This window comes from Cupressus sempervirens, chromosome 10 (assembly GCF_028749045.1).
Source record: "Cupressus sempervirens isolate cs-2001-9-10 chromosome 10, ASM2874904v1, whole genome shotgun sequence".
Classification (NCBI taxonomy): Eukaryota; Viridiplantae; Streptophyta; class Pinopsida; order Cupressales; family Cupressaceae; genus Cupressus; species Cupressus sempervirens.
In genome coordinates, this window is record NC_143127.1 from 555,038,491 (window position 1) to 555,065,875 (window position 27,385).

Here is a 27,385-nt window from a genome sequence, read left to right on the forward strand (position 1 = left end):
GTATTATATAAGATATCAAAATTTACTTGGAGAGCATGGATTCAAAATATAAAGGTCAATTTAATATTATAAAGTGGGCCAAAAAGACAAGGAGAGATAAGACGAAAAGCTACGAGAGAAGTCAAAGAGTCACAACTATGAGGATAAAAGAAGAAGAGACTCTTTCATTTGGGTATGCTTGATTTGTTATTTAGATATATGTTTCTCTCATGGGAGAGTAATTAGAAAGTTTCAGCTTTTAGCTAGTGTGAGGACGTAGTCCCTCATGTCAACAGATAGTGGACGCAAACCCATTGTCCAGGGAGACAACAATTTAGGTGTTTCATATGTGCTTACATGTTCTTATTCTACTATTGCAATCTAACTATTAAATTGTATTTAAGAGTGGATTTGTTAGTGTTGGTTATTGTATTGCTATTGTATAATGCAATAACATATTTAAAGGAGTTATAAGAGTTTTTTTTTTTTTTATATTAGTAGTTTGTAATGTATTTTTATATGCTCGAATCTTGAATATTATTTTGGAAAGAACAAGTTATTATCTTGTGGAGGATCTTCTAGATTTATTGTTGTATTGTATCACATTTTCCTATGTTTGAGTTTTGAATATTATATTCAAGAAGAAGCTGGATAAATATCTATTGGAGTTTCTACTAGTTTCAATTGTGTTTGTAATACATCTACAATGTTTAATCTTGAATATACTGTTGAAAAGGAAATCAAATAAATATCTAGTTTAGGATATTTCAAAGTCTTTCTTGGTTGTATGCACTAAAAGGTTTTGTAATACTTTTCAATGAATTGGTAAAAGCTTTTGTTTTCCATGTACTTGTTGAGTTTCTTCAATCTTCTAGTGGTTGAACCTAGAGAGAAGGGCCTAAAAGCTTCCTTTAATTGAGAATATGATGACACGATTGTTACAAATTCCGATCCCAACTAATGCATTTGGTCACCCATAATTTTTAGTCTTCCTTTTTAAATTCATTTCTTGGTCCAAATTCCATTGTTGTTCTCTTGATGTGCATAGTCTCCAAAACTTTCTTCTAAATTATTCAAATGAAACAGAGTACAAGTTTTCTTCAAGTTTCCCCATATAAAGAAGGCTAACTTTTACAATTAAACATGTTTGATTATTTTTGGTTTCCATAGGGTAAATTGGGTGCAACTTGAGTAAATAGTTAATATTGCACTTCAAACATCAATACAGAAGGTCTGTGGTAGCAATCTACTTTTTTCTTTAGCACTTTGTGAACTCTTTCTTCTAAATAATTCTATTTATAATTTACATGAATGGAAAATAAATGGTCACTATTAAAAACATTTTAGACTAATAGTAGAAGAAAGAAATTAGCTAAGTTTAGATTTCTAATATAGTACTAAAGTTTTAAATAAAATTGGCATCTGCATAAAAAGAAACAATGGTTGCTATTATATAGTTTGCATGAACACTACTTGTAGACTAGGGTACACTCCTTTATTCTACCACTTACAAGGCACAACAAATCTACCCAATTCTAAATCCCCCATTGTTTAATTATCTAAAACATTTGATTATATAATTTAGATTACACTTTTTTTGCATCAAGAAGTACATGATCTTCATCATTGTATTTGTGATCATAATACCTAACCTGCACCTAAGCTCCCCATGATCAAACTAGATAAGCCAATGGAAATGCCCAAATTTCCAATCTCTAGATGTTAAAATCATCAACCAGACCTGAGACTCCTCTTTTACTTCTACATTTATTCAATTAAAACTATTTTTAAACACATACATGTAGCAAATGGCTACTGTAGTTAATAAAGACAAGTGTATTTTCCCATGAGTGTCCATGTTAAATAGCATGCAAAATATAAAAATCCCTAATAGCCAACATAACGATCCCCAAAACCTTAGTAATCTCAAAGAGCTTGATTTTTTAGGCCTTGTTCTTTATATTGAAGCTAGTTGTTCTACTCAAGGCTCATCTATTGGTAGTATTACCTTAGTAATTGTGTCTTCTCTCTTCTTTTTATCTATAAGGAAGTTGAGAATTTGATCCTAATCCAATAAAATGATAGATAAATCATTTTAACATGTTTTAAACATTAAAAAAATGAAAATTTCCCCAAATAAACTTAGCATTAATATAAGAATAATAGTACAACTAAAAAATAAAAAAAGTTGATTGGCTTTTACCATTTAGTTTAATCATTGTTTATAGTAGCACCCTCAATAATAGTTTCATGCACGACAAGAACTAAAAATAACTAGCCCCAAAATACTCAACAAAATTCCATATGGTCCACTAATATACACTAACTTATTGCTCTCTATAAATGTGTAAGCTAGAGATGAGCCATTATTAAGGGCCATTTCCCTTCATATAGTCCTAGTCGCTTTCGAGAGTGGTACCTTTTCAAACTCTACTTTTCCTATAACAAATTGATATTAAACATTAGATCCCTACCTTGATGAATTTGATCTTTGACCATAAATAATACCATACATGTATGTGTCTTATAGAAACCATTGTCTATTATTTTAATGGCACATGGATTTTGTAAAGTGAATACTGATAGATGGGAATTTTCTTGTGAATTCTTTTTTAGAGGGGAAAAGCACAAGATCTATTGAATCATATTCATCGAAGGAGGTCTTCCCATCACTAAATTATATTTATTGAAGGAGGCCTACTCATCAAGGGATTAACAAGCCTCATCCTTGGGTAGTGGGATTCACCTGAATAATTCCAAGGGTGTACCTCTATTTAGATTGAAGGAAGTGATTAAAATATATGCACAAGAACATTGCATCTAATTCTTCCCTAATGTGGATGCCCACATGATGGTCTTTAGTTTTACAAAAATATAATTATGATATTTTTTGATATACTTATAGCTTACCATAATACAATAACAATTATTCTCTATCCAGTTTTAAATAAGGTAATAATAAGAAGTTTGATTAATAAAAATTTGAAAAAGGAATGAATACATCTTTCTATTTTCCTATTTCTCTCCTTTTAGGTCACACAAAAAATTGAAGTACTGCCCTTCTTTTGAATTCCAACTCTCCTTAATCTATTCCAATGCACTGCAAGCAAGATAAAGTAGTGTAGATTGACATACAATCATAATCTTATCTATAATATAGTACTTTATTCTTTAGTTGTTTTATTATGATTGATTAACACTGCATCCAATTCGAACTCACTACAAAAGACATAAAGAAATCAAGAAAAATAATATAGAAGCTCTTTTTTCTAGGTTATAAAATTTGAAGTGGTAGCTAGATAAATATGTGACTAGTGTTTGGAGGTTAAACCTTATTAGTTGTAAGTGGGGAAATGAAACACCTTCAATTATAAAATTTAATCATTTTTTTTTTCCTATAGTTTTTGGCTTGCTATAATTAATGGAGAGCCTAGTGCAACTAGAAATGATTTATAATTCACAAGAATCAATAGAAAAAGCTCATGCTAAGAGCACTTTGTAGTGTTTTTTCAGTGAATACAAAATATATTTCATAATTCTAGTTCATTCTTGATAATTATTTGTCTCCTTATGCATTGGTTCTAGCCAGTTCCATCTTGTTGAAATAGGTCATGAAACATTCTACCTCTCTATAGTTGTGTTTAGATATTCACAACTATTTTGTAGGATACCTCACTGCTATAGGGCCAAAATTATAGGAATATGTGACTGGGTCTTTGATCCAGCTTCTTTTTTGTGTCACAAAGTTGGGATGGTATGATGATGCTAGATTTAGAGAGATTCATAAGGAATCCATGGACTTCTTGAGCTAGTCAATGATAGATCACTATTTTATTGGGATAACAAATCTAAACCAAATTGTTGCACTAATGAAATAGGTAAATCCAAGATTTCCCTTGACACATCATCAAAAATTTTCTTTCTCCTTTAGGAACTTGGCTCTTTTCAAAAAATTTCAAATATCCATAACTTCATTATAGCAATTAAAAACAATATCGATAAGAAGCTCACGACTCCTTCCTTTTAGAGGACAATTTTGGAGGACTTGTTAATTCTACAGTTAGCTTTTGATTATTATGCTATTTAAAAGACTCATTTGTTAAAGGAGGTTCTTGAGTGTTTGGTGTGTATTTCTTCTCTCTAAAGGTATTTATTCTTAAATGATATAGAATAGTCTAAGTTTCTTGCACACTTAATGACTGGAATAAAAGAAATACTTTAAACACGACAAGTCTTGCAAATCATAATAATTACTATGACTATTGTCACTTTCTTGGATGTTTCAAGATGAATTACCAACTTTATAAGCTTGTTTATGTGGAAGGTGATAGGGACTAGATATAGTTGGTGGTAAAATTTACATCAAAATCTTTGTAATCATGGCAATGGGATAGAAGTAGTGTATATTATATTTTAGGTCTTTGGTCTAGGTTAGTGACATATGTTCCATATTTGAAGAGTGGCATGCCAAGTCTTCTTGATAAATTTTTATTTAAAATAGTAGAAGGATTCATTACTTTTAAATTTGATTGTGTTTAGGCCCAAATGAACTTTTGGGAGATCCTTTGGACAAAATTAAACTTCTTCAAGATCATCTTGACAATCTTCCATATGTGTGTGTGTGTGTGAATTTCAAGATGAGGTATTTAATTTTTACATTATAAAACTTGTAGAGCCTATACTATAGACATATATAGAAGAAGAGAGGTTATCAACAAGTGGAGACAATAATGAGTCATATTTTGTAGAAGTACAACTGACTTGGATAATTCATATCATTACATCTATCATAAAATTCAAACCAAGTACAAGTTGTAGAGAAGAGCCACATGAAACTTTTGATGCAAAACTTGTAGCACATATTCTTTAGCTAATCAAAATCTCAGATACAAGACTACATGTTTAGTGATATTCACCATGCAGCAAGCAAAGACTTGATTGGATAATACTGACTTTTTCCTAGCATTTTTAGAAATCATATGTGGGTGACTAGGCCATATTGCATTGTTTAAAGAAACTTTATTCTTGTTTTTACTTTGGATACCATACATCAAATCGCTTCAATGCAAGAGTTCTTATTATAATAATACAAGATTTAAATATCTCATTTTTGACCCATCTCATCTCTATCCATATCTCCTTTTGATTTGAAACATACCATTTACCACCATGAACTTAGATTCTTTCCCTATTTATGAACTCTTTGTTTGTTTTGTGTAAAAGCTTTAAGATTTTGTGCTAGAAAAAGGCTTTAGATGATGTGTCTCATTGTCACATTTTTACTTCAATGAGTAGAATACTAGAATTATCTATTTATTTCCATTAATAAATTACCAAAATTTCAAATATTATTTCTTTCCACATTAAGAAAAATGAATACTCATGATGATAGAAAAGCTTCATTCACTTGTCAAAGTCTATAGTCTAAAACTTAGAGATTTTTTTTGATCATCTTGAAGATTTTACAACCCAAAACTAAACTTTAGTCAGTGTTTGTTGTGGTTCAATTTGAGTCATTTTCTCAATCATATTTTTTTCATAGGATGTTCTTCATGATCATCCAAATTAATTGGATTATTATCTCTATTATTTCTAGAATATGGGTGTCCAATTACATCAGGCTTGTTGTAACCTACTCTATTATGAATAATTTTTTGCATAGCTATAACTGGTAGTCATGATTCTAGATTTGATTCAATGAAGTGAATCATACAATTTTGGCTATTACAATGGTTTAGAAATAATTCTAATAGTAATAATATACAATAGGTTTCCTATTATTTGTGTATATGTTATTTGCATTAGATAATATCATAATGCTAAATAGTGAGTTGGCAGAGATATTTTACATATATCATTAGATATTCCTTTCTAGTTTGCAAGTTTATGTTTAAATTTCCAATGATGGAATTTTGATCATCATACCCCATAATGTCTCATTCCTTTCCATATTTTATACAACTTTTCAATCATGCTTGGACAATAAACTCTTGAATTAATCATGAAGTTCACTCTCTAAGAACTTGCTCCTATCTAATGTTCTATTTTATTGGGTCTATACAATCACTATTGTGGCCTTGTGATATGTGTTTATGTTATAAATAGTTTCAATTTTTGCTTTTACTAATTTTTTTGTGAAGGAATTTTCTTCTAATCTATTTGTAGATATTATATAATTGCTAGAAGTTGGATGCTCAAATCTTGAAAAATGTGCTCCTAGTAACTTTTATTCATTCTTTCTTATGAAATAAATAATTTTTTTCAAAATTAGGAATATACATTTTTAGTTTTAATTTTTTTAGCACAGAGATATAATCTTTAGTTATTTTTCTTGAGAATTACATGGCAATTTGTGATCCTTCCAACCCAAAAGCAAGGCTAAATTAATTTTTTTTTCTAAATAAATAATTATTTGAAGACTTAAGTTTGATGCTATATGGCAATAATTACTACATGTAGCTTATGTGGAAAATGACCCTTGACATTAGGAACAATTTGTAAATGTGGATAGTCTTATTTATGAATAAATATAGGAATTCCCTTCTGAATAATAAATGAAAATTTTCTCTTTGTACTTCTTAAAAGCTCTTTAATGAAAATTTTTTGATTTTTTTCCAGTGTTGTAGGTGATTTGTTGAAGCTTTTTGAACAACCTTGAATTTTACCTTTCTATTGGGAAATGGAAACACATCATAGGTTTTCTATATATGCAATACAGACACTATAAGAGATATTAGATAAACATCTACCTATACCAACTAAGCCAGATTTATCTTCAAATCCCTATCAAAGTTTATGTTCTTCTCCTTGTATAGGGATCTTTAAATTTTTCTAAATTACCCTAAATTGTTCCTTATGTTGGAAAATGTAAACACATGCTAGATTTTCCAATTATGAAACATAGCCACTATAGGAGATATTACTTGTACCAATTAAATTGGAATTTATCTTTAAACCCCTATCAAAGTATCTTTATAAATCCATGGGGCTATCATCTCCAATGGACATTGTCATCAATGTTGGAATGAATCACTGAATTCTCCCTTTAGAATTAAAAAAGGGCTATCATTTGAATAAATAATATTTTATATAGCTTTTCTACATTTACTTGTCCAAGGATTTCAAAAACTAAAATATAAGGGACTTCAAGATTATTAGGAGTTTTTTTTAAGATAATTTTGATTAGCAATTTTTTGTAAGATAGTTTTTGACTGATTTTGAAGAAATTAATTGAGAGTTATTTTTCCCATATCCTATACAATGCAGCTACATAGTGTGAGATCAATATTTGGAAGTAAAATATTCTATTACCTTTCCTTATAATGCTATGACATGAAAGAATAACTTATTTTTGGATGATTTTGATCTTCACAAGTGACATGTTCAAAAAAAAATGAAATGGACATGTAATATCTTGGATAACATTATTTGTTGGTATTTATTATATTAGAGTAAAAATTTGCCTTTGGTGAGGATAACCTATGACCTATTTTGTCTTTATTGCAGCTAATAGATGATCACAATTTGAGAAGCTAGAATACACTGAAGAAGACTATTAGAAGGAGCTAGAATGCATTGAGAAGGTAAGATAGATATTGGTATTTCATCTCTCTCTCTCATATTATTTTTACAATAGTGAGTAACAAGTATAGTTTGAGAGATTTGCTTGATATGGATTAAAATGTTTGAACTTTGAACATTTTACATATATTTTAATTTGTTGTAGGTTTTTTATCCTCTAGTAGAGAAATGCAAGAAATATGGAAGAGTGATCCGCATTGGCACAAACCATGAAAGTATTTTTGATCTTTCTAAGTACAATATTTTGTTTATTAGTGCTAGTAGTGTTGCAGGTTACCAATTACTCTATCATGCTGAGCATTTATTTTTCCTTATTCTTTTCATTTTTCTATGTCATTCTAGATAGATTTCTTGGATTAAGATATATTTATAGTTGTCTCTGTAACCTTCAAACATCAATGCAAGTAATTTTTAAATATTGTTACTAAGAGTTAAGTTATCTATTAAAGTTGATGTCCTAATTAAGAGTTTGATGCTTTAGTAATGGGCTTATTTATGGATTTCTCACCACTTGGTTCTAGTTTTTCTCAATATTCTCTTTATATTATGTTTAAGTGACATTCAATTTCTTGGTAGTTGTTTGTCTTATTTCTCTAACATTTTGGATATATGAAAATTAGAAACTAAGACAAGTTAGAGGAGTGAAATTATGGTCTGGTAGCTTTGTTGAGATGCAATTGGATTTCTTCAGAAAAATTAATATTATTTGTTCTTTTAACAATAATTACTTATTGTTCTTCACTGTGTAATAACATGCATATGCATCCACTATCTGTAAAGAATTCATGACCCTAGAAGGAAGAAAGTAATAATCTCATCCTTGCATAAAATGCTTTCAGTTTTTGGACAATTTCAATTGCCTTGAGCTTTACCATGATTAGATATCTAACTATTTGGATTATTTTTGCCTACTTTAGAGGTATTATTACAATAAAGTTACAAAACTTTCCAAGCAAATAATTTTGTCTACAAAAAATTCAAGTATATATCTTCCCTTATATTTTGCTTTTGTAGAATAATATAGGTAGTTTCAACTATTAAAAATTTTGATGCCATGTTTAAGTGATTTCGCCTATGAGAAGGAATTTTCTACCATTGGCTATTATTGCCTGATTATAGAATGTCTTAGTGTGAGATACTAAATAATTTATTAGTTAGGTTTTAAATTTGATCTTGGCTATCTTTTGAATTCGATTATTCTTGTTATAGGAACTAGCCTATGTTGCTTTCCCAAATAATCTAGAGAAGAAAATGATTTCAACAATATTTTTAACAATATGTAGAGCACATTTTTCCCAAGCTAGTCTTTATTTGCTATCCTTAATGCAACACAAAAATACACGCTCAATGCTAGAACTTGATATTACCCTTACAAAAGTGGTTAACAGAGATAAGATATACATGCTTTATGGATTACCATTTTCTCAATTGAAAAGAAATCATAATTAATTCATAACTAAGTCATAACCTATTTTGTCTTATGCCCCAAATGGATGAAACATTACTTGAGTAGCAATTATAGTTTAGGGATAGGACTGCACATTAAAATGTGAAAACTAAGTTCATAACAAGTTTTTCTTAGATACAAAACACCCTACAAACAAAAGTACAAGAAGCTTCAGTAATTACCAATTTATTAGTTTATTTCAGCATTAAATAAAAATGGAGTCAATATTTATTCCCTTCCTTGAAAATATATGGTAGATGAGAAGGGTATCTCCTTATGGAACTCTATTGTTCCTTGTTTTACAATTCAAGTATATTTTTTAATTTACAACTCTACTTTATAGAGAATATAGTAGCATTATTGGTTATGAAAAATTTCTTGTGAGAGAAAGAGGTATAACTATTAAGCATGATCATCATGTGTGAACACTTCACATATACCACCTCTATCCACTATCTAGATAATTCATCAGCCATATTAATTTTTCAAAATTGATCTTGTGCGAGCTTATAAACAAATTGAAATTAATGTAGATGAAACTGGATACATATAAATGAGCAAAGTTTTAAGTTCTAATTATACTTTTAAGAAGTTCTAAAGGGCAATCTTGAAGCAATCTTCTAGGCACTACTTGCACTTCTACATTGTTAGTAACAAGTTGGACACCATTTTTAAATTTAAAATCCGTTACCCCAGTTCCCTTTTCCTCTAGCTAGTTTAAGTTTGACAAAATGGCATTATTTTTTGAAATAAAAGGAGCCTTTACACTATCAACTTGATTGGATATTGCCTTATTGCCCCTATTTTAAGAAATATAGGTTCATAACCTTTTTGGGTGCTATATTGAGAATGAAATGAAACAAATAATAATTTATTATGTATTCTTTAGAGGGCATTAGTGCAATGGAAGAGCACCTATTTTACAAGTAGGAGGATGGTGGTTCGATTCCATAGTGCCCTATTATGACCAAGTACACTACCAAATATTTGACTAAATATGCTATTGAATATGCTACTAACGAATATACTATTAAATATGCTACTAAATACACTATCAAATATGTGCCAAATATGTGACTAAATTGCTATTGAATATGCTACTAAATATGTAACCAAATATACTATTAAATATACTATTAAATATGCTACTATATTTACCACTAAATATGTGACTAAATCAACTATCAAATATATGACTAAATATGTGATTAAGTATACTACTAAATATACCACTAAATATGTGACTAAATTGATGATCAAAATCAATGATCAAGTAAGTGACTAAAATTATTTAGTAGCATTATAAATGACTAGATATTAACTACTATTAGTCACGTAACTGACTGTAGTTACATATATGCAAATTTTAGTTATTTTTTTAAGTCACGTATTGTTGTTTTTGTACTAGTGGTGTTTCACTTGAGACGATGACCAATTTCAATCCATGTAAATTTTGAGTGGAGTCTCGTATCTTAACTAAGAGTGTATGCATGAGTGAATATGAAAAACTTAAGAAAAAAATGCAAAGTATTGAAATCAAGAAAGAAAATGTATAGGAGCTAGAAGATGTGCTGCAAGATGTAGCATTGGAAATAAGAGGTGCATGTTTACCAGATTTTCACCTTCTTGATAGAGATTCTATGTTTTCTACCATGATGCCTATTTTCCAAGTTTTCATCAATGGCACTTTTTTTGTTTTTCAATTTTTTATCTTTTTTTTTGCAATGTTTTTGGTATTACCAAGGTGCCTATTGCTAGGTTTTCACAAGGATAACAGATTTTTTTAGGACTTTTTTCAATTTTAAAGATTTTTTCAAGATATTTAGATATGTACAAAGAGCTTCAATAGAATATAAGTTGTAGAAATTTTTCAAATGAAGGGTGTTGATCGGCTCGTTGAGCAATTTTGCTTCAATAGTTAAGAGTTGATAAGCATCAAATCCAAACACTATAGTGACTATGCATGGACCAAGCTAGCTAGGTTCAAACTTTCATTTTTGTATTTATTGTTGTTGATTCTTGGGGTTTTCCCTTAGAACAAGGTCATCCACTTGGAAGTCACATGGTTTGACTTTCTTATTGCATCTTTTGGACATTTTCTTTTGATAAGCTCATAGATGATCAGACACCACTTGTCAATGTACATCCAATAGTTCTAGCTCTTTTAGATGATATATTCTATAGTTATCATTAGTAATGAGGCCTTTTATAGAGATTCACAAAGTAGGAATCTCAACCTCAATTAGAAGCACAACATCCACTCTATATACCAAAGTAAAGAGTGTTGTTCCCATAGGAGTTTTGATACTTGTTCTATAAGCCCATAGAGCTAGATTTATTTGAAGGTGTCAATCCCTTCTAGATTGATTAATTGTGTGATGTAGAATCTTGAGAATAGCCTTATTGGATGCTTTTGCTTTTCCATTAACCTAGGGATAGTAGATGGAAGAACATTGTTGCATAATTTTGAACTTTGAACATAACTCTTTGAGATCTTTATTTTTGAATTGTCTCTTATTGTCAATAATGATGGAGGATGGTACACCATACCTATAGATGATGAAATTGAGAATGAATAGAGCTATAATTTTCCCATTAGCCTTAGAAAGAGTGAGTGCTTCTAGCCATTTTGTGAAGTAGTTTGTAGATATAATGATGAATTTGTGTCCATTTGAAGAAGATGGATGAATCTAACCCACCAAATCAAATGCCAATTATTGGAATGGCCAAAGCATGATGAAAGAAATTATCTCCCTATCTAAAGCATGAGTCAAATTACCATTAATTTAACACTATTTTCAAGACTTAGCATATTTGACTACCTTTTTCTCTATTTCTAGCTAATAGTAAGCAACTCTAATAAGTTTTTTGAGTGTGATTCACAAATTCCTTTGCATAGCCCTATTAACACACATTTTGACTCATTAGGTTCTAGACACCTAAGAAGTGTACTATCAAGACCTCTCATAAACAAGTCATTAGCAATGATGACATATCATAAAGCATTTTGAATAAGGTGATGTTTCTCATTTTGGTTTAGAGTATCTGGAACAATTTGGTCAAATAAGTAAGAGTAGATATGATGGTAGCAAGATGAATCATGTCCTATGACAGAACATATCATTCTAGATTTAGGAGAATCATAGGTAGAGTAGGATAATGTCTCCACCAGAAAATCATGTCAAAGTTTATTTTCTAGCATTTGTAACATAGAAGCTAAAGTGGTCATTGCATTAGCCACCTTGTTATCTACTTGAGGAATCTACTAGAAAGTAATGTGTGAAAAGTACTTTTTTAGATCATCAATCATTCTCTTGTAAGGTGTCAACTTCTCATCTTTTGTCTGATAAATACCATTGACTTGATTGATCACTAATTGTGAGTCACCAAAGATATTCAATTCATCTACCCTTTATTCAATTGTGATTTTCATGCCATTGATTAAGGCTTCATATTTTGCAATATTGTTTGTACAAGGAAATAAAATTTTGTATGCCTTAAGAAAATAATGTTTCTTTGGTGCTATAAATAGAAGTCCAACATCAGATCCTTATTGTGTGAAGGAACTATCAAAGTACATAACCCATGTTTGGTGTGTTAGCAGTAGAATAGATTCATTAGGCAATTTAATATTTAGTGGTTAGTGACTTTGCATTGGTACCTCTGCTAGTTGATTAGTGGTTTCTTGTCCTTTGATAGATTTTTGTTTGACATATTCACTGTTAAACTCACTCAAGATCATAACCCATTTAGACAACCTTCTTGTTAGAGTATCTTTGTTGAGAAAATACTTTAAGGGATCAATATTGTCTTAGTCATGTAGTATGAGCAAGCATGTAGTGTCTCAACTTTTGGGAAGAAAAAAAAACTACCAAAACAAAATTCATGATAATGTTATAGTTCATCTCATATGAGATCAATGTGAGATTGAGATAGTAAATAGCTTGTTCGTTATTGTTGTTATCTTCTTGAGATAGCAAGATACTAAGAGACGAGTCTATTGTAGAGATGTACAAAATGAGTGGCTTCCCATTAATAGGAGGCATCATCATTAGTGAATTAGAAAGGTACTTCTTGATCCATCTTAAAATTTGATCTCAATCCATGTTCTAGTCATATTTCATACCTTTATACAAAGTTCTAGTAAAATATTGTGATTTATCTTCTAACTATGATATGAATCAATAAATAGATCGAAGTCTTCCTTGTAGCCCTCTCATTTGACTAATGTTGTAAGGTGGAGGCATTTTTGTTATAGATTGAACCTTTTTTGGGTTCACCTCAATTCCTTTTGTAGACACAATATAACCAAGTAGTCTCCCTAATGTGGCACCAAAAGTACATTTCTAAAGATTTAATTTGAGACAAAAAAAATTCCATGTGATCTAGGATAGGTCCCAAATCTTGAAGATGAGTGTTTCCCTACATACTCTTGACTAGAGTATCATCAACATAGTCTTCCATTGTTTTATGCATCATATCATGGAATATTGTCATAACTACATGTTGATATGTTGCACTAGAATTCTTTAAATCAAATGAAATTACATTCTAGCAAAAGATACCCCATGCACAAGTGAAAGTAGTCTTCTATTGGTCTTTTGGTGCAATTTTGATATGATTATAACTAGAAAAACCATCCATTCATGAGTACATTTCATATCTAGTTGTCATGTCCACTATCATATCAATGTTATCTAGTGGAAAGCCAGCCTTAGGACACGCTTTGTTTAAATCTTGAAAATTAGTGCAAAATCTAATAGATTTCTCATGTTTTGAAACTAGAACTATATTTGATATCCATTCAACATAATCAATGGCATGAATGAAACAAACTTTCAAAAGTTTTTCTAGTTCAACTTTAACAAGAAGTGCCACATGAGGGTGCATCTTTCTAAGTTTCTATTTAATATGTTTCACTCTCAGTGCAACAAAAAGATGATGCATGATAAGATTAGGATCTAAAACTAGCATATCTAAGTATGTCCATGAAAAGTTGATCTTCTTTTTCTTAAACAAAAAAAAAATGTACAAGATGTATAATATGAGGATTTTTCTCAATTTTTAGATTGATTTTTTGTTTTATTTCTATCAATACTAATGATATCTCCTAAAAAAGACTTGGAAGTGCATCAAATATCTCATCTTTAGGCACCATAGAGACATTTTAACCTTCAGATACATCTTTTTTTTTTACTATTTTGGGTTCTGATACTGCCACAATGTGGTTTTCACCACCAAAACATCTATTCTTTTTTCTTTTGATTATATGATTGAGATATTTGATGTTAGCTTTAGTCATATTTATACTTTGTTCACTAGTGGAAGACATTACCCATTTGAAAACATGGAGATAGCAAGTAAGAGCATAATCATTCTAGAATGTGGTAACTTCACTAGATGTAGTATTTGAGCTCAAGTCTACTAGCTCAAGATAAGTGAGTGAAAGAGTAGTGGTGGGTTCAATTGTATTCATAGTATAGTCATAAAATACATGGACAAGTAATTATATACCTAAAGAGATTTGATCCAAAGGTATGTTCAAATTCCTTTGAGTTCTAATGACATCAATTAAAGACAAGTTGACATTAGTAGGGTGAGATTCATCAGACCAAACCCTAGATTGCTCTCCTATTTCAAGTTGATTTTCATATGTGTAAACTTTATCAATATCCTTATCAAAATTTGCATCTAAGAGAGAATAAAATTCATACTCTCAAGAAGTATTGCTACATGGAGTCAGATTGTAAAATTCCCCAACAATCATGGGTACCCATTCTCCACTTTCATTATCATCTTGATTTTGACAAAGTCATTCAACAATGATAGTATGACTAGTCTCACCTTGTTCTTGTTGAATTAGGGGAGTATCAGTAGTATTCTTGGAGGAATCATTGTCATCTTTATTAGTACTAACACATGGTACAAATTCATCTAGTTTTGCAAATAATGTAGCAAGATCTAGTGGAATAAGATAAGGAAAACTATCCTCATCATCATAACTATCCACTTGATTGTCATACTTAGTTTGTTACTCATGTTTACATGAACTGTCAGATTTTGGTATGAATTTGTTGATCCTAGATGAAAGGGAACTTTCTTGAAGCCTAGGCCTATTGTGTCATGAGGCCTTCTACATGTTTCTTTAATTGAATCAAGTAGTTCTTCATTGTTACACCCTATAGGACCATTTCCTTTATCAGTTTAAGACCTAGTCCATACTTTTCAAGAGTTATCTCACAAGATTGGTCTATGAGATTAAGTAAGACTTCTTCTTTGTATAACCAAGTAGAAATGGCTTTATTGTCATCTTCATCTTATAGAAGTATAGTGGCCTATAAAAAGGTACCATTGAATGCAAATTAGGTGATACCATAAAAGGTTTCTTCATTTTAGATGGTCTCCCACAAGGATGAGGAGATTCAGGAAGAGATGTCAAAGAAAAAATTGGTTCAATGTGATATTCACCCATTCCATTTTCTATTAACTTGAGAGTCTTCTCCATTTATTTGAGCTTGTTGACATGATTGTCTATAGACTCTCTATTAGTAGGAAAAAAATTGTCAATAGACTTAAGCATGTTACATGTGTAACTAGTATTAGCAAATATAGTAACTTCTAATCCTTGGAATGGAAACTTGACACATTGATCATATTTTGAAGGTACTACTTGCATTTCATGAATCCATGATCTTCCTAATAATATGTTGTATGCTAAAGGAATAGAAAGGACTTGGTAGATAACATCTTTTTCTATAGGACCAACTTGAAGAGGAAACATAACAAGACCTGGGGATTTGCATTCTACTTCATCATATGATTTGATGGTAATTTTGTAGAGAGGATCAATAGACTCTTCATCATAACCCAATTGTTTAAGAAAAGTAGAAAAATAGATATTATGACCAGCTTCATTTATAAGCACATGATAGACACATTTCTGGTGTATCATGACTTTAATATGCAACGGTTGATTATGAGAATGACTCAAAGAATTATTTTCCTCTTTAGAAAAGGAAAAATAATGAGGTGAGTTCAAGTGACCTACCATAGATTGAAAACTTTCAAGATCAAGATCTTGAGGTATGCTTGCCTTGGTGATGGCTTTTTTAAGAACCTTATTATGAGTAGGCAATATTTTAAGTAGTTCAAATATAGTTATTTGAGCATTTGTTCATTGTAATTGTTCAAGGATACTATAGATTTCAGCTATGGAAGATGTTGTAATTCTTCATATTTTGACTAGATGGACCAGCAATAAGTTTATCTTTATGTTGATATACCTTAGGGGCAAAAGATGTAGGGCCTTTGACTACTATCTTGGCATGAGAATGTATAATAGTATTGGCACAAAATTGTGATTGTTAATGATCAAATGTAAGAGAGGTGGAACCTCTTAGAACAAATGGAGTCTTAGGAATTGTATTATCATTTTTTCCTTTAATTTTGATAATATCACAATGTTCAAAGTCTAAAGGTCAACCATGTTGATTACGTTATCATAATTGGTATATGTATAATTGACCTTGTTATTATTTTTTTGTTTAGAACTTTCTCCCTTGTCATAATGAGGAAATGGTTCTTGAAACTCTTTGTGATCTGAATTCTTATTATGTCCATCCACAACTATTTCACTGTCATCAATGAGGTCTTGAACCTTATGTCATATATTAATATAGTTTTTTGTGCGACCCTTGTTTTGATGGTATTCGCAATAGATGTTCTCATTCTACCATCTAGGTCATGGTTGTGGATCACAAGGATGAAAATTATCAAGTGGATTAATAATCTAATTTTGAAGTAGAATCTTATAGACCATTGTGAGAGGCTCACCTAGAGGTGTGTATTCATGTTAGGGTTAAGAAACCCAAGATGAGCTTTTAGCTTTGTTTCCAAATGTCTTATTATTTAGAGTAGATTATTTAGTTGTTTTAGACATATGCATGTTATCCATGAGATTAAAAGTCTTCTTAGAAGGCTTGGGATTGATATTATCCACCACTCCATCATTTACTACAAATTTAGAGTAGATTATTTAATGGTTTTAGACATATGCATGTTATCCATGAGATTAAAAGTCTTCTTAGGAGGCTTGGGAGTGATATTCTCCACAATTCCATCATTTATGACCTCTTAACTTTTATTAACATACTTGGACATATCTTTGCTAGAGGTAGACCCTTGTTTGATGTCTTTTTGAAGGGTTAATTCACCTTTATTTACCATGAACTCTTCTATTCAAATATATTGTGTAATAATATCTTTGAAACTATGTCGGCCTTGAAGTTGTATTTTGTACCCAAAATTAGGTAAAAGATTATCCATGAAGATACCAATCTTTTCAATCTCAAGTATTATACGTGAGTATTTGGTGCACACTTGTCTCCATCTTTGGAGAAAAGTTAGGAAAGGTTCTCCAACTCTTTTTTTAAGGTTACAAAGATCTCTTATGTTTATTAGAATTTGGATGTTGTGTGAGTACTTTCTTAGAAATATATTAGTGATCTCATCAATTTTTTAATACAAATAGGTAACCATGAAAACCACTCCATAGCTTGACCACCTAGACTTCATGAGAAAAAATGCATGAGATATGTTTAAATGTACATGAATTCCATGGACAAAGCACCAAACTCCCTCAAGTGATCTTTGGGATCAGATGTTCCTAAGTTCTTTTAATATTTGGGTAGCTCAACTCGTCTAGGAAAAGGAGGCATGTACAAATCCTTGTCAAAAGGAAATGCACAAATAGTGTCTAACATGTATTGTTTAGCCAATTTATCTTTGTCTTTCAATGTTTGGGCTAATTTCTCTTTCATAGAATGGAGTTTTTTTTGTAACTTTAAGGTTTCAAGTTCCTCTTCTTGTATGATAATTGTTTCAACATTTTAATTTTGGGGTAACTTTTCTCCTTGAGCAAGTTTGATGAAATATTTCTCTTTTTCATCATTGATCAATATTTCCATCATTTTTTGAATTTTTTAATCTTTATGACATTTCTCTATGTTTTCTAGGGGTATCTCTTTAGTATCCCCATAATCATTTGTGTAGGTGTAAGGATCATTAAGTCTTTTAGTTCTTTGGAATTCCTTTCTCTTTGCTCTCCTACTATTTTCACTCATTTCTTGATCTTGATCTACCATTCTAGGGGTGTAGAAGTTTTTGACCTATTTAGGTCGTATAGGTGTTTCGAATAGAATTTCAATTTTTCTATTTAAAGATATAGGTATCTTGTCAATGATTGGATGTTCTTGAAATAACATATTCCTAACTTGTTGCAAGTTTATGGAAAAGACTCTTCAAGTGCTAAGTGGACAACCAAGTGAAAGTAATCTTGTGCATCCTTCACTGTACTTAGACTATATATAACTAGGAATGACCTCTACCACAATTTCTACCTCATCTTGGTTTGTAAGGAGGAAACATGTTTCCACTCCTAGTTGCAACAATCATAGATAATGATTTATGCCAAATTTTAAACAAAGACCACTCTTAGAATGTTTTCTCAAAGTAAATAAGTAATTAATAAGTGTGATGTATACCAGGGTATGAGTAGTCAAAGAAATGGCTAAAATAGCTAAGATTTTTTACTATTATGATACAAGGTATGGCATACACAAGAGAGAAAATATGACAATCGATTAATAAGACTAGTTCATGTGAGGATCACAAGTGATCAACTAAGAAAGTTGTCTGATTTTAGACTATTGTAGATAGAGGAATGACTTAATGGTCTTGGAAAAAGACCACATTTGGATCAAATTCTGACAAGGAATCTTAGAATAGCTCAACATTTTTGGATAATTCATGATAGACTCATGCAAGAAAATGACTCTGAGGTGAGTAAATGATGTGAACTAAGCAAGCAAAGAACTTTGATAGACCAATTTGAATAGGTTTTTGCAATATTGTGACTGAATCTTATGCAACAATCCTAGAAGACTTGTGTGAGGAAGTATGTAGACTAGTGTGAGGAGATAGGACAATAGTTCCCAAAGTGTTTGCTCACATGAAATTATATATTGAACCATGTGAGGAAATGAAAAATGACAATTTTTAGCTAGATTTTTACAAGTTGATAGTGTTTGGGTATATGCTCACCCGAGAAAACTTAGCCTCCCATGCAAAGAAGTACAAAGCACCATACAAAGAAATATAGATTGATAGACCCAAAGGTCCTAACTCATGTAAAATTGTGCAATAACACAGGTGAGTAAAGGATAGACTAACAAGTTTTGACTAAATTTGAAGAGATTCTGATAAGTTCTTGATAGGTTTTGGACATAGTACTGACACCATTTGTAGTTTTTAGTCAATTGTGGACATCATTTTTTAGATTTGACACCATTTTGGATTGTTCTAGCAAGAAGATAGATGGTTTTTAGAGTTATTTGTAAAAATGGACAAGCATATATAGGTAGTAGTCATAAATAATCCAACTGAGGAAAAAGAAACTTGGAGGGATAGGGGAATCTTGACATTTTTATTTGATAGTTTGGACAATTGTAGACTCAAAAAAGACACTCTTTTATCCCTATAACTAGAAATGGTAGATGTAGAAAATCCTTTGTCTCACAACTAATGTGCATGTGTTCACCTCTCATAGCCATGTCAACCCATTAGAGGGTGGCTATGTTTTTGTTGTATTCCACAAAAATAACATATATACTCAATGGTCACCCTTAAGGTAAGGGTCAAGGATATATGCAACCTTTCAATGGCTAGGTACATGCTTATGGTGAGGATCTATAGGAGAAATGAATAGAAACTTAATACAAAGTTTTTAATAGGCTTCCATTCACATTAATCCCTAGTAGCCTCATGAATGAGGTTAAGGCTAGCAGTTCACACTAACACCTAAAGTATGCACACTTAACTAGCAAGACTAGGTGTGACACTACCTAGTGCAATAGATAGAGCCTCCTTTTGATATGCAATATTAGAATTGAGAATAATAAATTAACATGGCATTGAATTTTTTGAATCTAAAAAGCTTCTCTATTATAGTGAGGTGGAATCATTGGTGTTAGGTGCATTCTCACTTAGGTCATTCCCAAAAGTTGGATCACTCTGGTAGGCCCTCTAAAGGTTGACTTAGACTTAGCTCAGATTCAAGGGTTTGAGTTTCTAATTTTCCCAAAGAGAAAAGAGCATACTCCTCTACATTTTCACCTTACATAAACACACATAACATATTCATCACTAAGCTAGCTTATCAATCCCAACTTGTCTTATTCTAGCATTCTAATTTTCCCAAAAAGAAAAGATCATCATCCCTTCATTAAAAGCATCATTTGGGAGAAACACTACCTTTCTTACCTCCCTTGGGTACCATCTTCAAAAGGCATCTAGGTTTCTAATTTACTCTTGGAAATCACTTTCAAGTAGAAAAGAGCATAATCCCCTATTCCTTTGTCTAGAGCCCTACAAAGTTCACAAGCCCTATTAAACATGTGTATTGAAAAACATGTAAAAAAGACACATTGTTTGAGTGGATTTAAATTATTCTTTGAGAAGCATCCTACAATAAAACCATTAGTATAGTTTGCATGTTAATTTCAAGGAATCTTCAACAATCATCTTGCAAACAACTATTAAGCTATTTAGAAATCAGAAATTATAAAACAAGTACTTCAAAAATAGAGGTTAGACTAAAAATCATAAATCATAGACTTTTAAAAAATGCAAAATTTTAACACTTTGCTATCAATTCTTGTGCAATATTATGCACCTAGTCATGCAAGGAAATTCTTTGTGTTACATGAGATAATTCTCTCACTGAATGAGAATATAAAATCCCACACAAGGAAGTATAAGGAAGCATGCAAACTTTTAGATTTTTTAGGTGAGAATTTTCTATTTTGCATGGACCAGAATCCAAAATGTCAAAAATTAAGATAAAATTGATATTTTTTCCTTATAGTGGGCACCAAAAATGTGAGTATTAAATATGGTCCTCTAATTCAACCACACACTTCAACATGATTATTATTTATCAGTAACATCCCATAATGAACATGAAATTATTCATCTGGCATGTCTACACAAGGTGATTTGTTGCCTTCTAACTAGATGGAGCTTTACTATGTGCTCTCAAAATTGAGAATTCATTAACCAGACCAAACTAGTACGAAGGATTTGAATGAATGAAAATGCAAGATTAATCTGTGTTTTTAATATTTTGTATGCAAAGATATAAATTAATCAATATGATATTCAAATTAATCTAAGAACAATAATAAGCTAATTAAGTTAAATGAATGCATTATCATCTAGATAATGAGCATGAAAAAGGAATAGACATTTGAATGCAAACTGCTCTAGTGACCAATCCAACAGTGATTCATCCTCCTCAAATGAGAGGTCAGGGGTCTCTTTTATAGAATCTTGGACCCAATCAATAGTCAAGATTAAAATGAGTGTATGGTTTAGATTAATGAAAAATTGAGTCATACATTTTTTATGGAATTGAATGAGATGAAATAGGAGATTAATATTGATCCATTCAAATATATTCTTATAATTATTATTCTAATTAATTAAATAATTAGTTGCAATAATTATGATGAGTATATTTGATTAAATCAATATATATAATTCCTTTTTCATGTGAAATGAATTAGGGAAGAATATTGATCATTTCAAACATGATATCATAATTTAATATTCCAACTAATTACTAATTAGTCAATTTCAATCAATATTTAGGAATTAAATAAAGTATGTGATTAATACAGATTAGGGGTTTTCTACATTTGACACTTAGGTCATAAAGATTATAAGAACTAGAAATGCCTAGTACAATAGGACTTGATTGATCAAGAAATAGATGTTGTGAGATTGATGCACCAAAATTGGTTCAGAATGCCAATGTTCCAATTTAGGGGTACTACAGTTACTATAGGTTTTGTCAAAACAATTGTGTACCATCTAACAATTTGTCTATATCCCGCATCAACCCCAAGATATGACCATTAGAAGAAGGCAGTTGAAATGTGCTTAGTAAACCTTAGAGACACTTTGATGCAAGGTGGTTGCAATTTTTCTAGACACTCCATGACCAAAAAAGGGTGTCCCTAGGGTTCACCCACCCATCTAGACCTAACATAACAATCCAATTGATGCCAGAATGGTTAGTTAGAAAGATATATAGTATTCTGCCAATTTACTAAGCAACACTACAAGTTTTGGCATCAAGAAAGAATGTCATGCCAAATCAAATCTATTTAGAGTCTCTTTGAACTTAGATAGGTTACAAATAGGGTTTTTCCATGCACTTGTGTACCATCTAACAATTTTTCTATAGCCCTCACAAGATTTGAGATATCACCATTAGAATATAGTAGTTGAAATGTGCTTAGTGCACCTTGTAGATACTTTGGTACATTGTAGTCATGATTTTTCTAAACACTCCATGTGTAGTGCCTATACTCGCTCACATTTTTCTAGACATGTTGTTGCTATTATTATCAGACTATGTTAGACTAGTTTTATGTTGATGGATTAGTAGCATTGTTTTGAGACTATCAGATATTGTGCTATGGATTCAGTGGATGTATGATGAGATTACTTAGAATTTACATTTCATATATGCATGATGATTATTACATTATTTTCAGTTATTGATGATGATTAGTTGGATAGTTTATTATCACAGGTGTTTTATTATGGATACTTACCCCATACTTGCATGTGTATGGTGTGCATCTTTGTTCTTATGTATGGCATTACTGATGTGATTAAGGAAGAGATTCATAGTCACCTATTAGTCAGGATCTACATAATGCACCACTTCCTGCCATTGCCTGCTTAGCTTAGCATTATATATTGTATGTACATGCATGGTTTTTATGCGGGTTGTAGGTATCGAGTATCGACTTCCCTAAATTACCAAGATGAGCATACCCTATCACACTATCTCAATGGTAAGAGAGGGGAGATAAATTCTCAAGTCCAAATCCTAAACCCTTAAACCATTTGTCCTAGTGAGGTAGGACAAGCATCTGATATTTTACCTTTCGCATGTGTCGGATGACATAATTCATAATTTTTAACCCTTTAGACTGATTTTGTATGGATTGTTCTGTGATGGGTTTTCATATTTTATTTTGGAGGTCTATGGTGAATATTTTATTAATTAAGTCTAAAATTAAAAGATTTAATCAATAATTTAATTATTTGAGAAAAAATTAATATAATATCATGATCTTTAGATATTATGAGTTTAATTAAATAAATGGTTGAAAATTAATTGAGAAAAGAATTAAATAAAAGAAATTAAAAATTATAATAATAATAAAAATAATAATAATAAAAGTAATAAAAGAATTAAAATAAAAGTTATAAGCTTGCGTAGGAGTGAATGCACCTTTTGATTGCACATATATCAACAACACAAGAGTTAGCGCACAAATTAAGCACATGGTGTCTACAACCTTATGACTCATCTAGAAGGTTGGAAATAGCTCGTGCTTAGTTGTCAACACCTTCTAGTTGTTTCTAGAGACATTCTAGGTGCTTCCTGAGAGTTCTTTATATTCAGGCACTCCTAGAAGCTTAGGGAGAGCATTTGGAGAGCATTTTTGGAGGACTCAGGAACATGGGAGAAGGAAGGAGCTTGCTCTATAGTTTTTGAGAAGAAGTGAATTAGCATCAGCATCCGGGTAGACACTTGTGATTTTGCCTATGTTATTTTCGCTTCTTACACTTCCTGTCTTCTTCGTGTCTTCTGAGTGTTTTCTAAGGATTTTCATATGTTGGTTATATGCATTTTTTCATTTTATATGATAAATTTTCATATGCATAGATCCGGTGAAATTATGGGGCTAGGGTTAAAATTTATAGTCAAACCTATTAGAAGAATTTTTGGGTAAATTTAGAGAACAAATATTTTATAGGAAAATTCTTAAAATTAGAAAGCCCTTTTTGTTTTAAAAACTATGTTCTCTTCTTTTTTTAAAATCAAATAAATTTGGATACATTTACACACACACACACACACACACACACACACACACACATATGTTGTAATACTTACTAATAATCTGCACATTATATACATACATACATACATACATACATACATACATATATATATATATATATATATATATGTTAATTTAATTACAGTTGAAAGGGATGTTGGCAAACATTTTAAAATTTTTTTTTTTTTTAAAATAATAATAATAAATAAAAGTATGGGAGGGGGGGATTTTAACCCACCCTATCCCCTTTTAATGTGGTCGATAGTCTGTGCCTATTGTTGCAGGTACTGTGACTGCCGTCATAGGCCCTATGACAGAGGCAAGACTGCACAGCCATTGACATGTGTTGGGCAGTGGCGTTAAGCCTGTGCCAAACTTCAATCATAGTACATTGTTTTATTATATCATTTTACAATATGATTTATATGCGATTTCGACAATCAATGGTACTTCGATTGCAATTTTATAAAGTTTTATTAATATATGTATATGTGTGTGTGTATATTTATTTATTAATTGATTTTAATATTTTTTATTTTATAATGTTATATTATATTATTATATTATTATATATATGTATGTATGTATTATATTATATTAATGAAATTTTAATATTCAAGCTAATTAAAGAATATTGTTTATACTTAGATTTAATAAATTTATGAGTTCAAATAAGGTCATTGGGATTTTTAAGTTACCAATTATTTTAGGGTTCTTGAAATTGAAAATTGACTCATTGAAATTGATAATGAAAACAATTGGTAAATTATCATGTTAAAAATCTACAATGTAATTTTGATGGGGGTCTTACATGAGCTATATATCATTGGAATAATTTGTAAAATAAATTCTAGAGTTATGGGAAAATTTAAACTAGTTCATGGGTTAGATAACAATGTACGAATTTCTCCACTCAATATCTAAATTGGAAATGAAAACTGAGACCTCCACACTTAGTTCAATTATAAGATTTTAGCAAACCAAAACATGTGTTTGCATTGTGTTTTCTCTATGCTTCTATTGTGGGTTGACTAGTGTTCACCAATTGTAGAATGTCTACTAGAGGCTTGGGGGTTATGATTGTGATGTCATGATGATGTCTTTTGATTCCAATCTTTATAAACCCAACCATGGTAATGTGATGGTATGCTCTATGAGATGTTTGTTTTTACTGATTGTTATTGCTTTCCATTCTTCTTGTGTGAAGTTGATATTCATATGTATGAGACATTTGACTTAACCATTTTGAGTCATTGATCAATTATACTTGGGTTACTTTCTAGTCATTTGATGGAATTGAAATTGTTTATCTGACCTTGATGATGTCATGTTGTGACATGTTTTGACTCAACCATTTTGGAGTCTTCGATCAACATTATTTTGAGATGTTTTTTGCTTGCTTATTAAGAACCAATGATTATTGTGATTATCAGGGATACCTTCAATTGCCAATAGAGAACTATTGTGGTCATGATTATCTATGGATGCTTTTCAGTTGACTCATGGAGATTTGATGTTTATATTGTGGATTATCTTTTGGTATTTTGTGATTTATGATTCCATGAGGTTAGGGTAGGTTATCTACTTGTAGTGTCGAGAAGAGGCTTGCAATGGGGGTCAAGGCCCTAAGAGGCTACCAGGGTAACTCATTGTAAGTTGTCTTAATAAGTGAAAACATTCACACCTAATACTGACTTAATGAACCTAAAAAGATTTTTAAAAAAATCTCGCCCATGCCTCGAGTGCTTGTATAGACTAGGATGGGAGTAGAGAAAATGCTTGGTTGTGACCTTGTATTTTGTAGTATGCCTCATCTGTATGAGAGGATACTAGTGGTCGCACAGGGATCACTAGGGGGCCAGGGTCTATTGAGAGACTGCCAGGGTAACTCTAGCATGATCTGTACGATGACACTATCCCACTTGCATAGTAGGTTTCCTACATGTCTTTGTGTGCTTTTGGGAATTAGATGTCATTTTGTGTTTGGAACCTTTGAGTTAGTATACTTTTAGGATTCCTTGACTTAGAAATTTTTTATATTATGTGATTTGATAGCCTATTTGGGACTTGAGATTATCTCCTCAGCGCGGTGGAAGTGGACCACTTAGGTACCACGTGGTCGGGTGGTAGTGCTTTCCACTCTTACCATATGAGATCCATTTGAGACACCGTGGCTGATGCATTCTTGATTATGATGGTGGACATGTATCCTTACATTGATGATTTGCATATGTTAGATGATGTTATCTTATGCTTTATCTTTGCATGTTAGATTACTTTTTGCATATGATGTAGTATGTTTAGGAGTGACATTCCTACTATGATAAGACTGATGATCTCTTCGGTGATTTGGAATGTTATGCATGGAGGGATGGCTAGGACCCACGATGGTCTAATGATGCTATTAATAGTTGGGAGGAACCATGCACTTAGTTAATTTTGTTGTGATAAATGGATATCTTAAAAGATGAATGTTATATCTTTTATGATGATGATGTATCATGTATGATATGTGGTTTCATTTATGTTGTTGCATCATGGTTTAGAATTAGGATGATGATATACTTTATTTCACATATGTATATTTTGTTAAGCCTTTCATACCCTATGGCATGTATAGTGGATGATTGAGCAATCAAAAATGTAATTTAAGAACATTGAACTTTTCTTTATTATTTTATGTGGATGTTGTAATAAATGGATTCATTAATAGTTAATTAGATGTGATTCAATGTTAAGGGATCCTTAAAGAATGTAACCTATTATGTATGTTATGTTGTTATTGCTTTCGTTACTAGTTATAAGCTGTAAATGGTTTTTACTTTCATGATTTGAAAAAAAAAATGCTACCAAACTTAGTGAAATTTAGGTTAATTCTTTGGGTCCCTTGGCAGGGTGTTACATTTGGTATTAGAGCCCAAGTTTCTACATTAGGACCTCTAGGTAATTTGGAACAAAACAAGGACTTTGAACTATTATGTGCATCTCTTCAAAACTTGAAACTAGGTGAACTAAAACAAAACTTGAACTGTTACTTGCATACTTTTCATACTTCAACACTTAGGGTTCAAACCTGAAAATTTTACTTAAACCTAAACATAGGTAAAACTTAAATTGGACTTAGTCTTTTGTAGAACATGTGCCTTTTATGCTATGCAGTAGCATGCCTTAAGGTTGTGATAGTATTCTGAATATTGTTGTAGGATGGTATCTGGGACTAAGTCTTCTGTTAGAGGTCGTGGTAGAGGCCATGGTCATGGTAGAGCTATCAGTGTCCATGAGTCTGCTCATGAAGAGAGTGGAGGAGAGCATGCTAGTAAGCAATAGGAAGAGAGTCATAGAGAGGACCAAGCTAAGTCTGAGGAGGTTAACTTGAGACAGATGATGCAGACCA

At 31.2% G+C, this 27,385-nt stretch overlaps 1 pseudogene; it reads left to right on the forward strand.

The window, feature by feature from the left end:
• The first annotated feature begins 3,400 nt into the window (after positions 1–3,400).
• On the forward strand, positions 3,401–24,331 carry LOC149535094 (uncharacterized; annotated as a pseudogene).
• Positions 24,332–27,385: the final 3,054 nt, after the last annotated feature.